This window comes from Dreissena polymorpha, chromosome 4 (genome assembly GCF_020536995.1).
Source record: "Dreissena polymorpha isolate Duluth1 chromosome 4, UMN_Dpol_1.0, whole genome shotgun sequence".
NCBI lineage: Eukaryota > Metazoa > Mollusca > Bivalvia > Myida > Dreissenidae > Dreissena > Dreissena polymorpha.
This window is the reverse complement of record NC_068358.1, coordinates 19,350,835-19,367,591: the sequence shown is the minus strand read 5'-3', so window position 1 is coordinate 19,367,591 and position 16,757 is coordinate 19,350,835.

Genomic DNA, 16,757 nt, shown 5'->3' with positions numbered 1-16,757 from the left:
TTTTGATACTGAATATGTCTGTTCGTGTTTGTGTAAGTCAGAGTTAAGTTACAGATCCTCTAATTGTCTCCACGACTTTCCTACATGCGGACCGGGAATGTATTTTCTTCTCGTAATGCGTTCTTAAGGCATACATGCGATTAATAACGTTGAAATTGTAGTTCGATGGCGATGTCACATAATAATATCCGTGTGGTGTATAGTGAGAAGTAATGGCTCGGTTAAGATTTGTTTAGTATTTTAAAACGATAATACATTTTCTTCTCGTAATGCGTTCTTAAGGCATACATGCGGATATTACGTTGAAATTGTAGTTCGATGTCGATGTCGCATACTGCTCTCCGTGTGGTACATAGTGAAGAGTTATGGCTCGGTTAATATTTGTTTAGTATTTTAAAACGACACTATAAACTTGTTAGCGACGCACATTAGTATAGTATACACATGATTTATTCTGAAACGTTAACATAACATGCATGGACAAGCCATACGGACTGTGAGTAGGCAAATCACATACGCATTTCATCGCACCCAAACTGATCATAACAACTGCGTCGATTGTATGTAGAAATGTGTGTTTAACATGTATGTATTCATTTTACTTTTATTCTTTTTTTGCTAACAGTATCAGTGTTTTGATAACATATAGACCGGCCATCCAAACAGACATCTGGTGAAGAGTCTATATAGCAAGCAAACTTTTCCTGTCTTTCATATTAGTTACATATTGGTTCATATTAGATACATATTTATATAATGGTTTTGATCGTGTCAGCGCTATCTACTTATTCGTTACAGTTTTCTTACATATTGCAATAATAACATTCCAGAAATATCAGGGCAGAAAGTCTTACGAACATCCGTGTGTCTTTTATTTAAGGCAAATAACCAATTGCCTGCACAATTCAGGACCAAACATAAGGCACGACATAAAACATAAAGACGATTAAAGATTGATTCACTCTTGGGTATGTAAAGTGTCCCCCGTTTCAAGACCACATACCGGTATATACTGGTTCTTGAGTGTGTTTTTATATGAAGGGGTCGCGTTGAGCAAGTTAACGAAATAAATTCATTATTCGTTTATAATATACAAGACATGTCCTAAAATCAGTCATTTGTTATCATATTTGTCATAACTCGTTTGTAGCCTTACGATCCGCTCTGTTTGGCGAATACTTAATACAGTGAACCAGAGGTCTAAAATAGCGAATGGCAAACACGGTAAGAATTCCCCTATCGTATACTCGCTACGCCATTTCTTAATGGAGGTAAAATTCTTGCGAATTAATGAACTTTAACGTGTTGAAATACTCGCCGCAAACCTTGTTCCGGCTCGTTACTTTTGAAGTCGTATACCATATACCGCAGGTCGAAATATTTCATTCAGTCAATAGAGTGAGCATGTACCAATTAGAAAGGGATTTTTAAAATATGCTTCAATAAGGAAATTTGGCAATTGATCAATGTCAAATGAACTTCTCGCTGTACAACGACAAGGACTGAGTTGGCCCGATTGTCGACGCAAAGCTAGTAGTTGAAACGTCGAATTGTAATTAACATTTATGTACTTCAAATGACACCAAGACGTCCTATTTTCGTTGTGAAAATTCCAAAACAAATCAGTGAGTTTTGTTTGGAAAGCACCTCACAAATATCACGACTACAACACGACTACATTTTACGAATCAATAACATTTTTTTTTAATTTTGTAAATTTACCAAAACTTGAAAAGGCCCATTTAATCATCACAACCATTGATCGTCTTCAGAGAGATTTACATATTGATTATGCTAGACATATAACCGTGGCTGAATCATTGAAACAAAGTCCTGGATTACATTGATATTTACCGCTATTCTGCAATACGCTAACGCAGAAATCATACGATGTTGCCTGATCTTCCCACTGTTCAGTTCAGACGAAGTTTATTGAACTCGTCGCCTCATTCCGCCTCGTTGTGGTCTCGCGATATCATGTGGTAAGACCTGGGCGTCAAAGTTTGCACTGAGTGATGTATTGACCGAGAATAACAATAGGATTATCGTGTTTATTTGAACATTTAACAGTGTGAATACTAAAGCAAATAAAAGTTAAGCTAAAACAACGATTAATAAAACCTACACGTAACCCTGTTTGTTAAGAGCATGTGTTCGTAATGATTGTTTAAGGTCATTATAACGTGTTCTTCAGCGTACAATCTACATGTACTTCAAGTTTGTTTCTGGGTTCCAGTAATGATACTGAATGTGTTTGGATTTCAGCAATTAATACGTTTCTGGATTCTGAACCTGTCTGGGTTCTTACACTGAACCTGTCTGGGTTCTCACACTGAAGATGTCTGTGTTCGAACACTGAATATTTCTGGGCTCTAACACTGAATTTGTCAAGATTCAAATACTGAATATAGCCAGGTTCAATAATAAATAGGTCTCAGTTTTTGCACTTAATATGTCTGATTCTCACGCTAAATATGTCTGAGTTCTGATACTGAATATGTTATAGTTCTGACACTGAATTTGTCTGAGTTCTTGCACTGAATATGTCTGAATTATGGCACTGAATATGTCTGGGTTCCGATAAATAATATGTCTGGGTTCAAACACTGAATTTGTCTGGGTTCTTACAATGAATATGTCTGGGTTATATCATTTAGGATGTATGGGCTCTAACACTGACTTTGTTTTGGTCTAACACTGGTCTGGGTTCTAACAATTAATATGTCTGATTTCCGATACTGAATATGTATGTGTTCTAACACCGACTACGTTCGGGTTCTTACACTGAATATATATGGGTTACGACACTGAAAGTGTTTCTATTTCAACATTGAACAGGTCTGGGTTCTAATAGTGAATATGTCTGGGTTCTGAAACTGATTACTAGTATATCTGGGTTCCGCATGTTCATGTCTTCGTTCTCACACTGAATTCCTATGGGTTCCAAAATGAATATGTCTGGGTGCTAACACTAAATATGTTTGGATTCCAACACAGAATATGTATGGGTTCCAACACTTAGTATATACTTATGGGTTCTGACACTGAGTATGCGTGGGTTCTGTCATGGAATATGTATGGGTTCTGACTCTTAATACGGCTGAGTTCCGACAATGAATATGTCTCGGTGCCATATGTAAATATGTTTGAGCTCCGACGATAAATATGTGTGGTCTCTGACTATGAAAATTGCTGGGTTTAACTCTTAACGTTTGGATTTCGAATTTAAAACTTCAAATAATTTGCTTTTTTAAGAGTGCATAATGAATTACTCGTCCACCACTGTGGAACTGGTTAGACATCGTATGATTTTATGTGGAAGTAATTTAATATTTTTGAAGTTGATTTTTCTAGAGCGATAAATTGCATGTGTATGTATGATTCGTAAAAAATACTCTTGTCTCTTGTTGACAATCTTGCTGAAATTAAGTTAACAAATGCAGACGAACTTAAGACTGGAAAGTTGGAGGAATTGTGATAACGTTTTAAGATCCAATCATACTTTTACGTTTTTAGTCGTTCCCGGTTCACGAGGAAATGTTTTTTAACAATCGCATGAGGCTCAGAAAAGTATTGTATAACTAGTCACCATCGTCACGTTATCGTCAGTTTGATCGGTGTGTACACAATGAAAATTCTAGATAAACCACGACACGAAATGACGCCATTTTTTCGACAAAATGACGTCATAAATCCAGCGAAATTATTCAGTTAAACTAATTTTGTTTAAATAAAAAGGTTTACTGAATAAAAAATGGGATAAATAGAATAATTGATAAGTGTTGATTATAGATCAGGTTTATCATGCTCGTGCTTTTTGTTTTTTAAGCCTCGCATGAAAAACCTGATCTATAATTAATCAATACTAACCTATTACAGTAGTCTCAATATAACTACTGTACTTCTTCATAAAAGTCCAAAACCTTAACTGAAGGAAATGAAAATATTAAATCCAAAAGTTTTGCTGTTATTTGTGGGATTCTGTTTATTCGGACTCGGTAAGTTAGATTGTTCATAGATCGAGTGACTTGCCGGTCGGCAAACGTTTTTAGATCAACGCAACTGAATTTCATTGTTTTCATTTTTGAGCTCTTTTCGTCGACATTATTTATAATATTAGCAGTGTTCGGATTGCTAGATTCTGCTTTTAACTCAATCAACATGATTTTATTGTTTTTCTTTTTTATGACTATTGGTTGTAAGTTGTAGATCTACTGAAAATTAACAATTTATGGCCGTGTAGTTATTTGATTTGTTTAAGTTTTAGTGCACCCGTATGATTTATTGAAGCTATATATTCAATGTGTTATAACTTTTTTTCAGTAAAACTAGAAGTCACTTGCAGCTATGGACAAATGGCTTGTGCATCGGGGGATAATGTGTTCCGCTAAGTTGGAAATGTGATGGGGATGCTGACTGTCCTGACGTCTCCGATGAATTGAATTGTCGTACGTGATTTTCTCTACGTTATGTTAACTTGTAATATTGAGTTTCTATAATTTGAAAGTTTTGACAGAAAACCTGCGAACTTAAAAGGGGGTGTTGTTGTGGAATGTGGCTATTAAATTTAATTCACTGGAAAACCGGGTCACGGAAAAACGTCAACTTAAATTTGATTGGTAGAAGAAGGAATGGTCTGACAAAATAGACCAATAGAAATGCGTAGTTCTTTAACCTAGGTATGTTGTGTCCAACATGGTTAATAGGGAATGATTATGAAATATTGAGTAGGATGCTAATAAATTGGCAACGAAATTATTAGTACACTATTGAAATTTAAACGAAGTACAAAATAACAATTGTAATTGTAACACATAAAGTTTTGGTTCCTTAATTTTTTACTTACATTTTTTTTAAAGTTTATTTGATAATGATAAATTAGCTTTTTGATTGCGTAAAGGAAATTACTTGTAGCCTAATGCTAAATGACACAATATATTTAAGATAAAAGAACAAAGTAGAAGTAGATTAATTATTTGAATATAATATATGGTTTGTTTATTTATTGAGTTCTTCATAATAAAAATAATGTTTTTTGCTGATCTAAATTATGGAAAATATCATATATGGTATTGTGAAGTTAATATTTTATTTTTGTATTAAAGAGAATATGTATTGCTAATCATGTACAGAAGTTGCTTAACCGAAGTAACAACGATAACCCTTTATTATTTAAGGTCAATGTGTCCTCATAGATTTGGTTTTAAAAGAAAACCACACGTAATCAGAACTATTTAAATCCGTATTATTTACCAGAACATTTATTTTAATCTAATTGCTTCTTCTTTAACCTTAAAACTACTGCAAGACATAATTGTTACTTGCAGCTGCTCAGACTTGTGCACAATCAGAATTTGCCTGTGGAACTAATGGCACCTGCATACCAACTAAGTGGAGATGTGACAAAGAATTAGATTGTGAGCACGGAGAAGATGAAAAGAATTGTGAAGGTAAACAATCCTTGATAATCTCAATGCTTACATTGACTAAAGTTTATTAAATTAGTAAAGTATTGCAAGATCAATTACACATGGCAATGATTTTTTTTTTAAATCAATTCATCAATATAAAGTTTGTATATATTTATTATGTTGTGAAAATCTTGTGTTTTTTTCTCCATTTGCAGCAATTCACACAGATTGTAATGCAACTCAGTTCTATTGTGCAGCAGATAAAAAGTGCATTGATAATGACTGGAAATGTGATACAGTGGAAGACTGCTCAGACGGAAGTGACGAAAACAATTGCGCTATCAGTGAGTACTCTACCATTTGGTAGGTGTTGCAAACATAAATAAGACATGTCAATGCACATTTCTTTCTTAAATGTAACAATGCGATAGGGATATGGAGAATTCTCATTCATGGGGAGTGGTGCAGGGGTCCTGTGAGAGGTAAATGAGAGGTCCCAGTCTGGATCACTTGTTTTCATTTGTAAAAAACAGCTCTGGCTCAATTAACCAAATAAGCACTGTTGAGGTTTTATGAATGAAATAAACTATTATATTAAAATTATTTTTTTTCAGCCAAAGCATGCGCCGCTGTGCAATTCAAATGTACTGACGGCAGTCGCTGTATCGACCAATCTTGGCGCTGTGACCGCAACTTTGACTGCTCAGACCACAGTGATGAGTATAACTGCACAGGCTCGGTACCCACTAGTACAGGTACAGAGCAGTGTTAAAATGTAACAATGCAAATGAGCAGCAATAGGGCAAAGTCTCACTCCTAGGGGAATGACGCAGGTGACCTTTGAGAGGCTGGATGCTTACACTTGTTACCTTGGCAGATGGAATTAAATTATATATTTCATTTACTTAAAATGAGGAAATCAATATTTAAGGAAAGAGTATAGCAAAGAAACTACTGTTGGAGCATCATGAAACTGGTAAAACACAAAAGCACACTCTACTTTTGATACATATATGCTTTTCACAATTTTTAACACTTATTAAAATTTTGTTAAATGAATTATGTTGTCTAGTGAAAGTATTGCTTAACAGTTGACCGACATTGTGGTGAGGCCATGTTCACCTGCACCGATGGGCAGTGTATCTCCAAGGAATGGCATTGTGACGGAGATGCTGATTGTCTTGACGGTTCTGATGAACAAGAGTGTGATGGTATTTGAACATTAATATTATTGTATATTTAAATCTGGCAACATTCAGACCCATTCCATTATTAATATCAATATTGAAACTGTATGATCCATAGTCTAACAGGATACTTGGATTCATACTTGATCACTAAATAATAAAATATAGAACTCTTGTAAATTGTACAAGTATTTATCAAGTAACATTATTAAATGAATATTCTCATCAATGTCATTTATTTGTCAAAAACATCTCTGGCTTATTTATTTGTGGTTTCAATCGTATGCGTGAAAATTCCATATAATTGTTTATTGACTGACTGATTGACAATAAATAGAAAACTTGATTTTTTATTATTCAAGTAATCACTTCATGTTGTCTGAATGAAGTAAACTATTATATTAAAATTATTTTTTAAGCCAAATCATGCGGCGCTGAGCAAATCAAATGTACTGAGGGCAGTCGCTGTATTGACCATTCATGGCGCTGTGATGGCGACTTTGACTGCTCAGACCACAGTGATGAGAATAACTGCACAGGCTCTGATTGACAATTTTACAAACACGTGGTTTCATGGACGTATCTGTCAAATTTGTTTTAAAATGCTACTTAACAACCTGTAACATACATGTATTATGATGGTTGATTTCTGCCATATCGTTTTGGTGTATTGGCGAAGAAAGACGGTCGCAAACACGCAGATACGACAATTATCACATTTGTCTGTCGAAGATTTTAGAAGGCGGTTGGAGAGAGCCAACGAGGTTAAATAATGTTATTTCAAGGACTTAGAACCCATGGCCTACTTTCTTTCATTTTCAAAAAAAAATAAAAAAAAATTGATAGATGTGTCCCATGTATGCACATGAGAAGCAGCTTGCGTCGATTGTATGTAGAAATGTGTGTTTAACATGTGTGTATTCAGTTTTCTTTTATTCTTTTGGTTCATATTAGTTACATAATATGATGGTTTTGATCGTGTCAGCGGTATCTTCTTATTCGTAAGTAACAAGTGATAGGAGTTGGGAGGTACATGGTATACACGCAAAAAAGTGTCTCATAAGTCAAATTGGCTGACCCTTTCAAGGGGTAATACTATAATTAAAAAAAGACCTTTACCTTAACCATTTTGCAAATCAGATATAAAACAGTCAACTAGTGTGTTGAATCAAATGATTTTAGTTTACGGTAAACATTACATACGAAAAATAAAATAGTTTTCTTACATATTGCAATAATAACATTCCAGAAATATTATCAGGGCAGAAAGTCTTACGAACATCCGACATTAAACATAAAGACGATTAAAGATTGTTTAACTCATGGGTGTGTAGTGTGTCCCCCATTTCAAGACCACAAACCAGTATATACGGATTCTTGAGTGTGTTTTTCTATGCAGGGGTCGCGTTGAACAAGTTAACGAAATCAATTCACTATTCGTTTAAAATATACAAGACATGTCCTAAAATCAGTCATTTGTTATCACATTTGTCATAACACGTGTGTAGCTGTGCGATCCGTTCTGTTTGACGAATTCTCAATACAGTTAAGCAGAGGTGTAAAATGGCAAGTGGCAAACATTGTAAGAAACCTCCTATCGTATACTCGCTACGCCATTTCTTTATAAAGGTAAATAACATGTTTATATTGCGAAAATTTCATGCGAATTTATAAACTTAAACGTGTTGAAATACTCGACATAACCTTGTTCCGGCTCGTTACTTTTCAAGTCGTGTACCATATACCACAGGTCGAAATATTTTATTCAGTCAGTAGTGCGCATGTACCAATTAGAACGGGATTATTATATGTTTCAATAACGTTTGACAATTGATTAATGTCAAATGAACCTCTCGTTGTACAAAGACTGAGTTGGTCCGATTGTCGACGCAAAGAAAGGAATTTAAACGTTGAATTACAACAAACAATTATGTACTTCAAATGACACAAAGACGCCCTATTTTCGTTGTGAAAATTCCAAAACAAATCATTGGGTTTTGTTTGGAAAGCACCTCGTAGTGTTAAGTTAAGCCCACTTCCTCTTGATAACCAATTAGACCACGCAGTCTTAAAAAAGCTTCTGGTCATACTGAAGTGGTTCATAATAGTAAACTTTGATGTTAAAATAAGTTTGGATTCAATATACCGGTTATTCACTTCATTGTTTCGTATTGGCTCTTTACCATCGATTTCGAAAAACTGAATTGGTTATTTGCCATCTTTCGCATATGTTGAATACATTCAAGAGAGCCACATGGCTTTTTCGGCGTAAGCTGTATTAAGCCAGCTTTTCACCCTGACTTGACCTTTGTAAGTGTCCAATAATACTCAAATAAAATTTCCCGCGGCTAGGTACGAATGAATACACTTCATTTATTCCATTGGCTGATTTGAGTATAACACCAGAACATTGGAAACATATCCGCGTCTTTGTAACTCTGTTTTACTGCATGAAACAATTTTATCTCTAATGAAAAGGCTCAATAGATAGAACAGTTTTACAATCAATTTTCGACATAAATACAGTTTGTGCGTTCACCTTTTATTTTCAGAGAATTACCAGCGCAAAAGCGTTTATACTAAAGGCTATGTTGTCATATTTAGTACTTACTTGCATTGCATTTCAACCCGCGAGGTTTCGGGTCAATTCGCGGCCATTTGTGAAAGTCAGAGTTTATATACAGTTCATCACCGGAGTTCGCAGAAGGGGTTGCGATCATTGTGTTACACCGGTCTTACTGACAATAACGTAGTGACTGTAATGCATTGCATTCCAATCCGCATGGTATCAAGGTCAGTTTGCGGTCAGTTGCAGAAATCTTTATATAAACGCCGTCTCGTAAACTTTGTGCACTTGAAGTCTGTTTTGATCAGAAAGATACTAAATAAAGATATTCGGCGATATTATTGTGGTATGTCAATCATCGATTTTTAATATGGTTTCAACATTTGCATGATAAGGACCAACTTTGATAAAATTAATTAGAAATATTTATCCATTTAGACCAGTTTATTAAGCATGAGCACAATAATTCGCTATACTATAATTATGCAATTAATTAAGATTCGAGTATTGCCGGCCTACCTATATGCACTCGTTTATTTTTATGTTTCTTGTGTTTTTCTATTCTGTAAATATAGATATCTGAGTAATAATATCACATAAAGCAAAATAAGCCACGAAATCTGGCGCAACACCCCGTAATTGATTTGCTTATGATGTAGCTAAGAACTGCGCAGAAAAAAGGCATCCGCTACTTTTTAGATGGGCGCTTTAGCGCCCGTCTAAAGTGCTTAGAGTGAAATTCAGGTCGATACGACTAGGTATGATTAACCCAATACCCGCTTGCGTATCCGCGCAAGAAAGAGTTGTATAATTTATGCAAGAGGTTTGAGTTCTCTTATTATGTGTATTCACAAATGGCAACATTATATTAATATCGTGTTACATTCAATATTTTCGAACGGTGTTTTATAGAAAAGAATCAATAAACAATGATCGTATTGTACGTGTCGCGGAGGAGATTGTTTATGAATGATTAAAATAGTCCACTTTCTGCTGCGTGTGCGTGACGTAGTATTTTCGCTCAGCTCATTTATAAATCTGAGGCTGGCGATAAACAAAGGGAAGTCCGTGTGAGAATAACGCAGTAGTATAAGGTTACGCTTGTTTATATTCACAGGTCTCAATTAATAATACGTTGACCACGAGTTCAACAATTATTACAGGGATACGATAGACAACATAAAAAAATGTTTCATTATCGCTGAAACTGTTAAAAAAACATTTAAATATAACAATAATATTCTCTTAAAAATGTAGTCTTGCTGTTTTGAAATAAGGTTTGGAATTTTGTTTTCTAAATAACTTAATTCAAAACAAAAGTTTAATTATAGTGTTTTTTACTTGTTAGTCGCATATTTACCGCATTATAATGTGTGTTATAATAGGCAAACCATACATTAGTAAAATTCAATCTGCCTTCGCACATAGAAGGAATGGGTCAATTAGGTGCTGCGTTTCCTTTGCTTACTTCAGTTAGAGGTCAATTATTTAAGTAATAGCAATCACAAGGCTCCGACTTCAAAGGAATTGCGGAGCTTTCTTACATAATAAAAGTCGTAGTCGCATGGTATTTGCGTTTTGCGTCCTATTTGGTCACGTGGTTCTTTTTCCCGGTTGTTTTGGCATTCATGATATATGAGGCTATTAATAGATGCGTCTGTCGATAAACAAAGGAAAGTTTACGGGTTATAACAACGCAATAGGTTACGCTCTCGCATACAACTCAATGACGTAGTACAGGTCGTAAAATGAGAGATTCGGGAAAAAGTTGACGCTTATTTATATCAAAGACCCATATTATCTATAGGTCTTTGTTTATATTCTCAATTTATAAAACGTTGAACATAAGTTCAACAATAACTTCAGCGATACGATAGACAAAAAAAAGTTTCATAATTGCTAAACCCGAATATAACGAACAATTTATAATAATAATACGAATGCAATAGCAGAAGGTTAGTAGAAGGTTAAGCTTGTTTATATTCACAGTTCTCAATACATAGACAGTTGGATATGAGTTCATGAATTACTACAGGCATACTAAAGGCAACCTCGAAAATGCTTTTTAATCGCTAAAACCGAAAACAACCTAATATATTATATTAAATATATTTATAACAATAAATGTCTTTTAAAAATGTAGTCGGCGTATACGCTGACTTTGAAATAAAATTAGCAATTTACTTTTCTAAATAATTAAATACAATTAAACAAAAGTTTAACTATTGTGTTGTGTTTTTCACTTGTAAGCTGCATATTCACCGCATGAAATGTGTGTTAGCATTGTCAAACCACACATTAGTGTGAGTAAAATAAAAAATATACTACGGGAGAGCACTTCATATGTGTCCTCATATGCCTTGTTATGAGTATCTTTCTTCACTATCGAAATATATCGTATGTTTATATTTGATTTAAACGCAGTTTTCTTTCGACACATTTAAATCACACGTCAATAGCGCCGTCGTGCGAAAATGGGTCTTATGCGTTTCGGCAAGCGTTTGTTAAACCCAACATGTGCTTTTGCGCAGTCAGGCCATAGGCGATGCTGTTCGCTTTAAAATCACTCAATATGTTATGTTTCTCCTTACCAGAAGGAGTGATAGCTGAGTGGGCTATTTATATGATGGGCGCATATGGAATAAGACCCATTTTCGCATGACGAGGGTCATTACAAATCTCATTGCGAATTGAAAATGCCACATTTAAGAACAATGCTTTTTGATACAAAATTTAATTGAAAATAGCAAACTTGTTAATAATGGCAGCCTATCCACACATTAAGGAATGATTTCCAGACGTGCTGACCAAGTACGGCAAACATTGTGGTATGATAATTTAACGATTTTCTCTTATCGTGACACTATACTATTTCGCTAATGATTGTTTTCTCATCTTGGAGGCGAAAGTGAAATTCTGCGAGATGGATTGTAACGCGTAATTGTAACAGGGCCACAATTTGTGTCGTTTGAGCATACAGAGAGTAGTCCGGAATTCCTTACACTGAACAGTGCTACATCCTTTGAATTGAGCACATGCGCAGTGATATAGCAAAAATTCAGAGGTTGTATCTCGAATCAGATTATTTAATATTCGAAAATATTCATGCGTGTCTGTTGGCGTTATGTAAAAGTCACTAAGATGAAAACTGAAACAGCTACGCCTAAAAGCGCATGAGTGCTCTATACCTATGTTTATGTTAGCGTTGTTGACACCGTGTGAACTGCTCGGGTAATAAGTAAAGCATAAACAGCAATGTTTATATACATTTATTCCTCCATATACAAGATACGAAGATTGTTGTATATTTTGAATTTGTATATGGTGTCAAAAATCAAAAGTTTTGTACACGGAACTTTCATTATGAATTTATATTCTTGGTGAGAAAGTCATTTGATATAAGAAAAAAATATTCCTTTAATATGGTGACTGCAAATTTTCTTTATATTAAGTTATCATTACCATTTTCATCATACTTTCTATGCTTTCAGAACTTCCAAAAAGCATGTTGTTTTTATTTTGTCTTAGTTATTTCTATGAAATAATAAGGATGATAAAAAGTGCACACAAAACTCGACCCGTGCGCTATGACACACACTTTATAAAGTTGAATGGCGTGTGTTCATTTCAAACTTGCGTTTGATTTTCAAAAATGAATTACGTGTTGAATTATGCAATAGCGAACATCTTCAGTGCCTTCAGCGCTTTGATTATCTCATAGTGATAACTTTTGATCGTTCATAAACATCGACCACAATCAACGCCGTATATCTTTTTTTAAAAGATATTTCTTGTTTCGGTGTAATTCAACTTCCAAAAATGGCAGTGGAAAAGTCCCAATGCCTGTCTTTATAAGATAAATATGTTGAGCCGCGGTCCAAAGAATCATTTACTTATAAGCTGGAGTGCAACTGCTTGCACGCTGTGCAACGATGTTTACTGAGTTCAGTCTCTACCGTCGTTATCAGTAACCGCATGTTCGGTTTTCAAGGACAAATTGGCGTTCGTGTCTGAAAAATAAAGGACTTTATAACCTTACATCAGAACAAATGTACAATGACCATGAGCGGTCTTTTTTGTGTGTTCACAATTGTGTATTACACCATTTTACTAATGCGTTCATCTCTTAATTTTAGCATGTGGTAAGTCGAATCAAAACACGAGTATACTATTGCACTTAATTTTCTTAGAACTATCACCACACCTTGCAAATCAGATTGAAAACGATCAACTAGTGTGTTTAATCCCATGAGTTCAGGTTACGGGGAACATTACATACGAAAACTAAAATAAATGTATCAAAAACCGTAAGAAAGACTCGAATTTACTTAAAGTTCACATTCAGATAATGCTTTTTTACTAGTTTTGATCAATTTATTTAACTGAGCTAAATGTGTTCAATTTAGATGCCAAACAGAGATGTATCGATATGGACATGTTTGTATTGTTTGGAATTTCAATTAACAAAATATAATCTGAATCGTACACACAAGTTCACTTTCGCAAAAACAAGACAAGTGTCATGTGTTTACCCATACACGTGAACAATTTGTTAATCGAGCTGACTTTTAATGTGTATGGCAAAAAAACCGTCGTCGTGAAGGCTTATGATTAAATCCAGTTGGCGTTGGAAATATATCCGCAGTTCTGTTATGTCGCACTGTATGAATTGGCACACAATAAATAAGGTTATGTTTTCATGTCATCTGGCAAATCTCCTAAAACTTGTGCGTCTTTTTGTGTTGACCCAATATTTACAGTTGATAAGGTAATAATTAGTTGTGTGATTGGCTGGCATCACATCAAAAATTTCAAACTTCAATGACCTTGCAGTCACATTGAAAGTCTTAACTATAAAAACGTGAAAAATAACTCATAAATCCTGATATTTAAGCTTTACTAGTTCTTCAATCCTCGTTAGTAAACAACATGGTATAGTGTTTGGAGTTCATATGTGCATATATTTCAGTTCTGAAGACAAAACTTGTAACACTTTAAAGGGGTCTTTTTACAGATTTTGGCATGTATTGAAGTGTAAACAATGGAACAACAGAACTCTCCAAATTATTCAATCGTTTCGCGTTGCAACACATTATATATTTTTTCAAATGGTCAAAATATGCATATAATGGATATTTTAGAGCATGGTAAATGTTCAGTATTACTGTTTCCTCACAAATATCATGAATACAACGTACATTTGCGAATATGAAACTTTTTTTTTTCAATTTTGTCAATTTACCAAAACGTGAAAAGGCCCCTTTAATCCTCACAACTATTGATCGTCTTCAGAAAGATCTACATATAGATTATGCTAGACATATAACCGTGGCTGAACCATTTTAACAAAGTCCTGGATTACAATGGTATTTACCTCTATTCTGCAATACGCTAACGCAGCAATCATACGATGTCGTCTGATCTTCCCACTCATCAGTTCAGACGAAGCTTATCGAACTTGTTGCCTTATTCCGCCTCGTTGTGGTCTCGCGATATCATGTGGTAAGACCTGGGCGTCTAAGTTTGCACTGAGTGATGTATTGACCAAGAATAGCATTATTATTACCGTGTTTATTTGAAAAGTACTCAGTGTGAATACTAAAGCTAATGAATGATAAGCTAACACAACGATTTATAAAACCTACACGTCTCCCTGTTTGTTAAAAGCGTGTGTTGGTAAAGATTGTTTAAGGTCGTTAAGACATGCGCGTGTTCTTTAGCATACAATGTACTTCAAGTGTGTTTCTGGGTTACAATAATGATAGAGAATGTGGCTGGATTTCAGCAATGATTAAATGTCTGGATTCTAAACATGCCTGTGTTCTTACACTGAATATGTCTCGGTTCTTACACTGAAGATGTCTGGGTTCGAAGACTGAATAATTCTGAGTTCAAGCACTATTTCTGGGCTCTAACACTGAATATGTCAAGGTTCAAAAACTGAATATATCAAGGTTAAACAATTAATATGTCTCGGTTTTTACACTTAATATGTCTGATTCTCACACTGAATATGTCTGAGTTCTGACACTAAATATCCATGGGTTCTGATAGAGAATAAGTCTGGGTTCAAACACTGAATTTGTCTGGGTTCTTACACTGAAAATGTTTGGGTCTTACACTCGTCTGGTCTGGGTTTTAACAATGAATATGTATGGGTTCCGGTACTGAATTCTACAACACCAAGCACGTCTGGGTTTTAACACTGAATATATCTGGGTTACAACACTTAAAATGTTTCTATTCCAACACTGAACATGTCTAGGTTATAACACTAAATGTGTCTTTTTTCTTACACTGACTATGTATGGGTTCCAAAAATGAATATGCCTTGGTGCTGACACTAAATATGTTTGGGCTCTTACACTGAATATGTCTGGGTTCCAACACAGACTATGTCTGGGTTCCAATTTTGAGTATGTACATATGGGTTCTGGCACTGTATATGCGTGGGTTCTGTCATGGAATATGTAAGGATTCTGACTCTTAATACGACCGAGTTCCGACACTGAGTATGTCTGGGTGCCATATGTAAATGTGTTTGAGTTCCGACATTATACATGTGTGGTCTCTGACTATGAAAATTGCTGTGTTTAACTCTTAACGTCTGGATTTCGAATTTATAACTTCAAATAACATCTTGCTTTTTTAGCGCGGATAATAAATTACTCGTCCACCACTGTGGAACTGGTTAGGCATAGTATGATTGTATGTGTAAGTTAAATAATATATACGAAGTTGCTTTTTCTAGAGCGACAAATTGCATGTCTATGTATGATTCGCAAAGAATACTCTTGACTCTGGTTGACAATCTTGCTTAAATTTAGTTAACAGATGCAGACGAACTTTAGACTGGAAAGGTGGAGGAAGCGTAATATCGTTTTAAGATCCATTCATGTTTTTTCCGTTTTCGCCTTTTCCGGTGTACGAGGAAATGTATTGTAAGTTTGAAACAATCACATGAGGCTCAGAAAAGTATTGAATACCCTCTCACCATCTGTCACATGTTTTTAATAGAACAAATTAACATCAAGGCGGTGAACGTACACGATGCATTAGTAGGGTTAAAGCGAGATTTCGATGTCTGTATAGTTAACATTTTTCGAACAATATAAAGAAGTGAAACTCCAGCTGCTGGAGCAGTATTGAATTTTCATTAAAAACAATTAGTTGGTCCTTTATTTAAGGCAAGTGACCGATTGCCCAAACAGTACAAAACAGCACAATACAAACCAACATAAACACACAATATGAATAAAGCTGGGGTCACCGCCTTGGAACGGTCAATGCAAAGCATTGGGAGCACTACATCCGGCGAGTGCTTCCTTGAAAAATATTATGTATTCTGACCGTGTCAATACAATGGCGACTGGTTTATGTCATAAAAAAACGCACTGATTAAAAGTTATGAAATAGAAATGTGGTCGGCTTGAGATAGATATTGACTACTATACAAAGTAAACGGATTTGTGTGCAAATGTACATTCAGTGTGCTAGCACGAAAAGGGCCAGAATTATGTGCGCCTTTATGTGCTTTGTTCGTCACAATCAAACACATTTATTTCTCATAACAGAAAGTCGCATTAAATACAC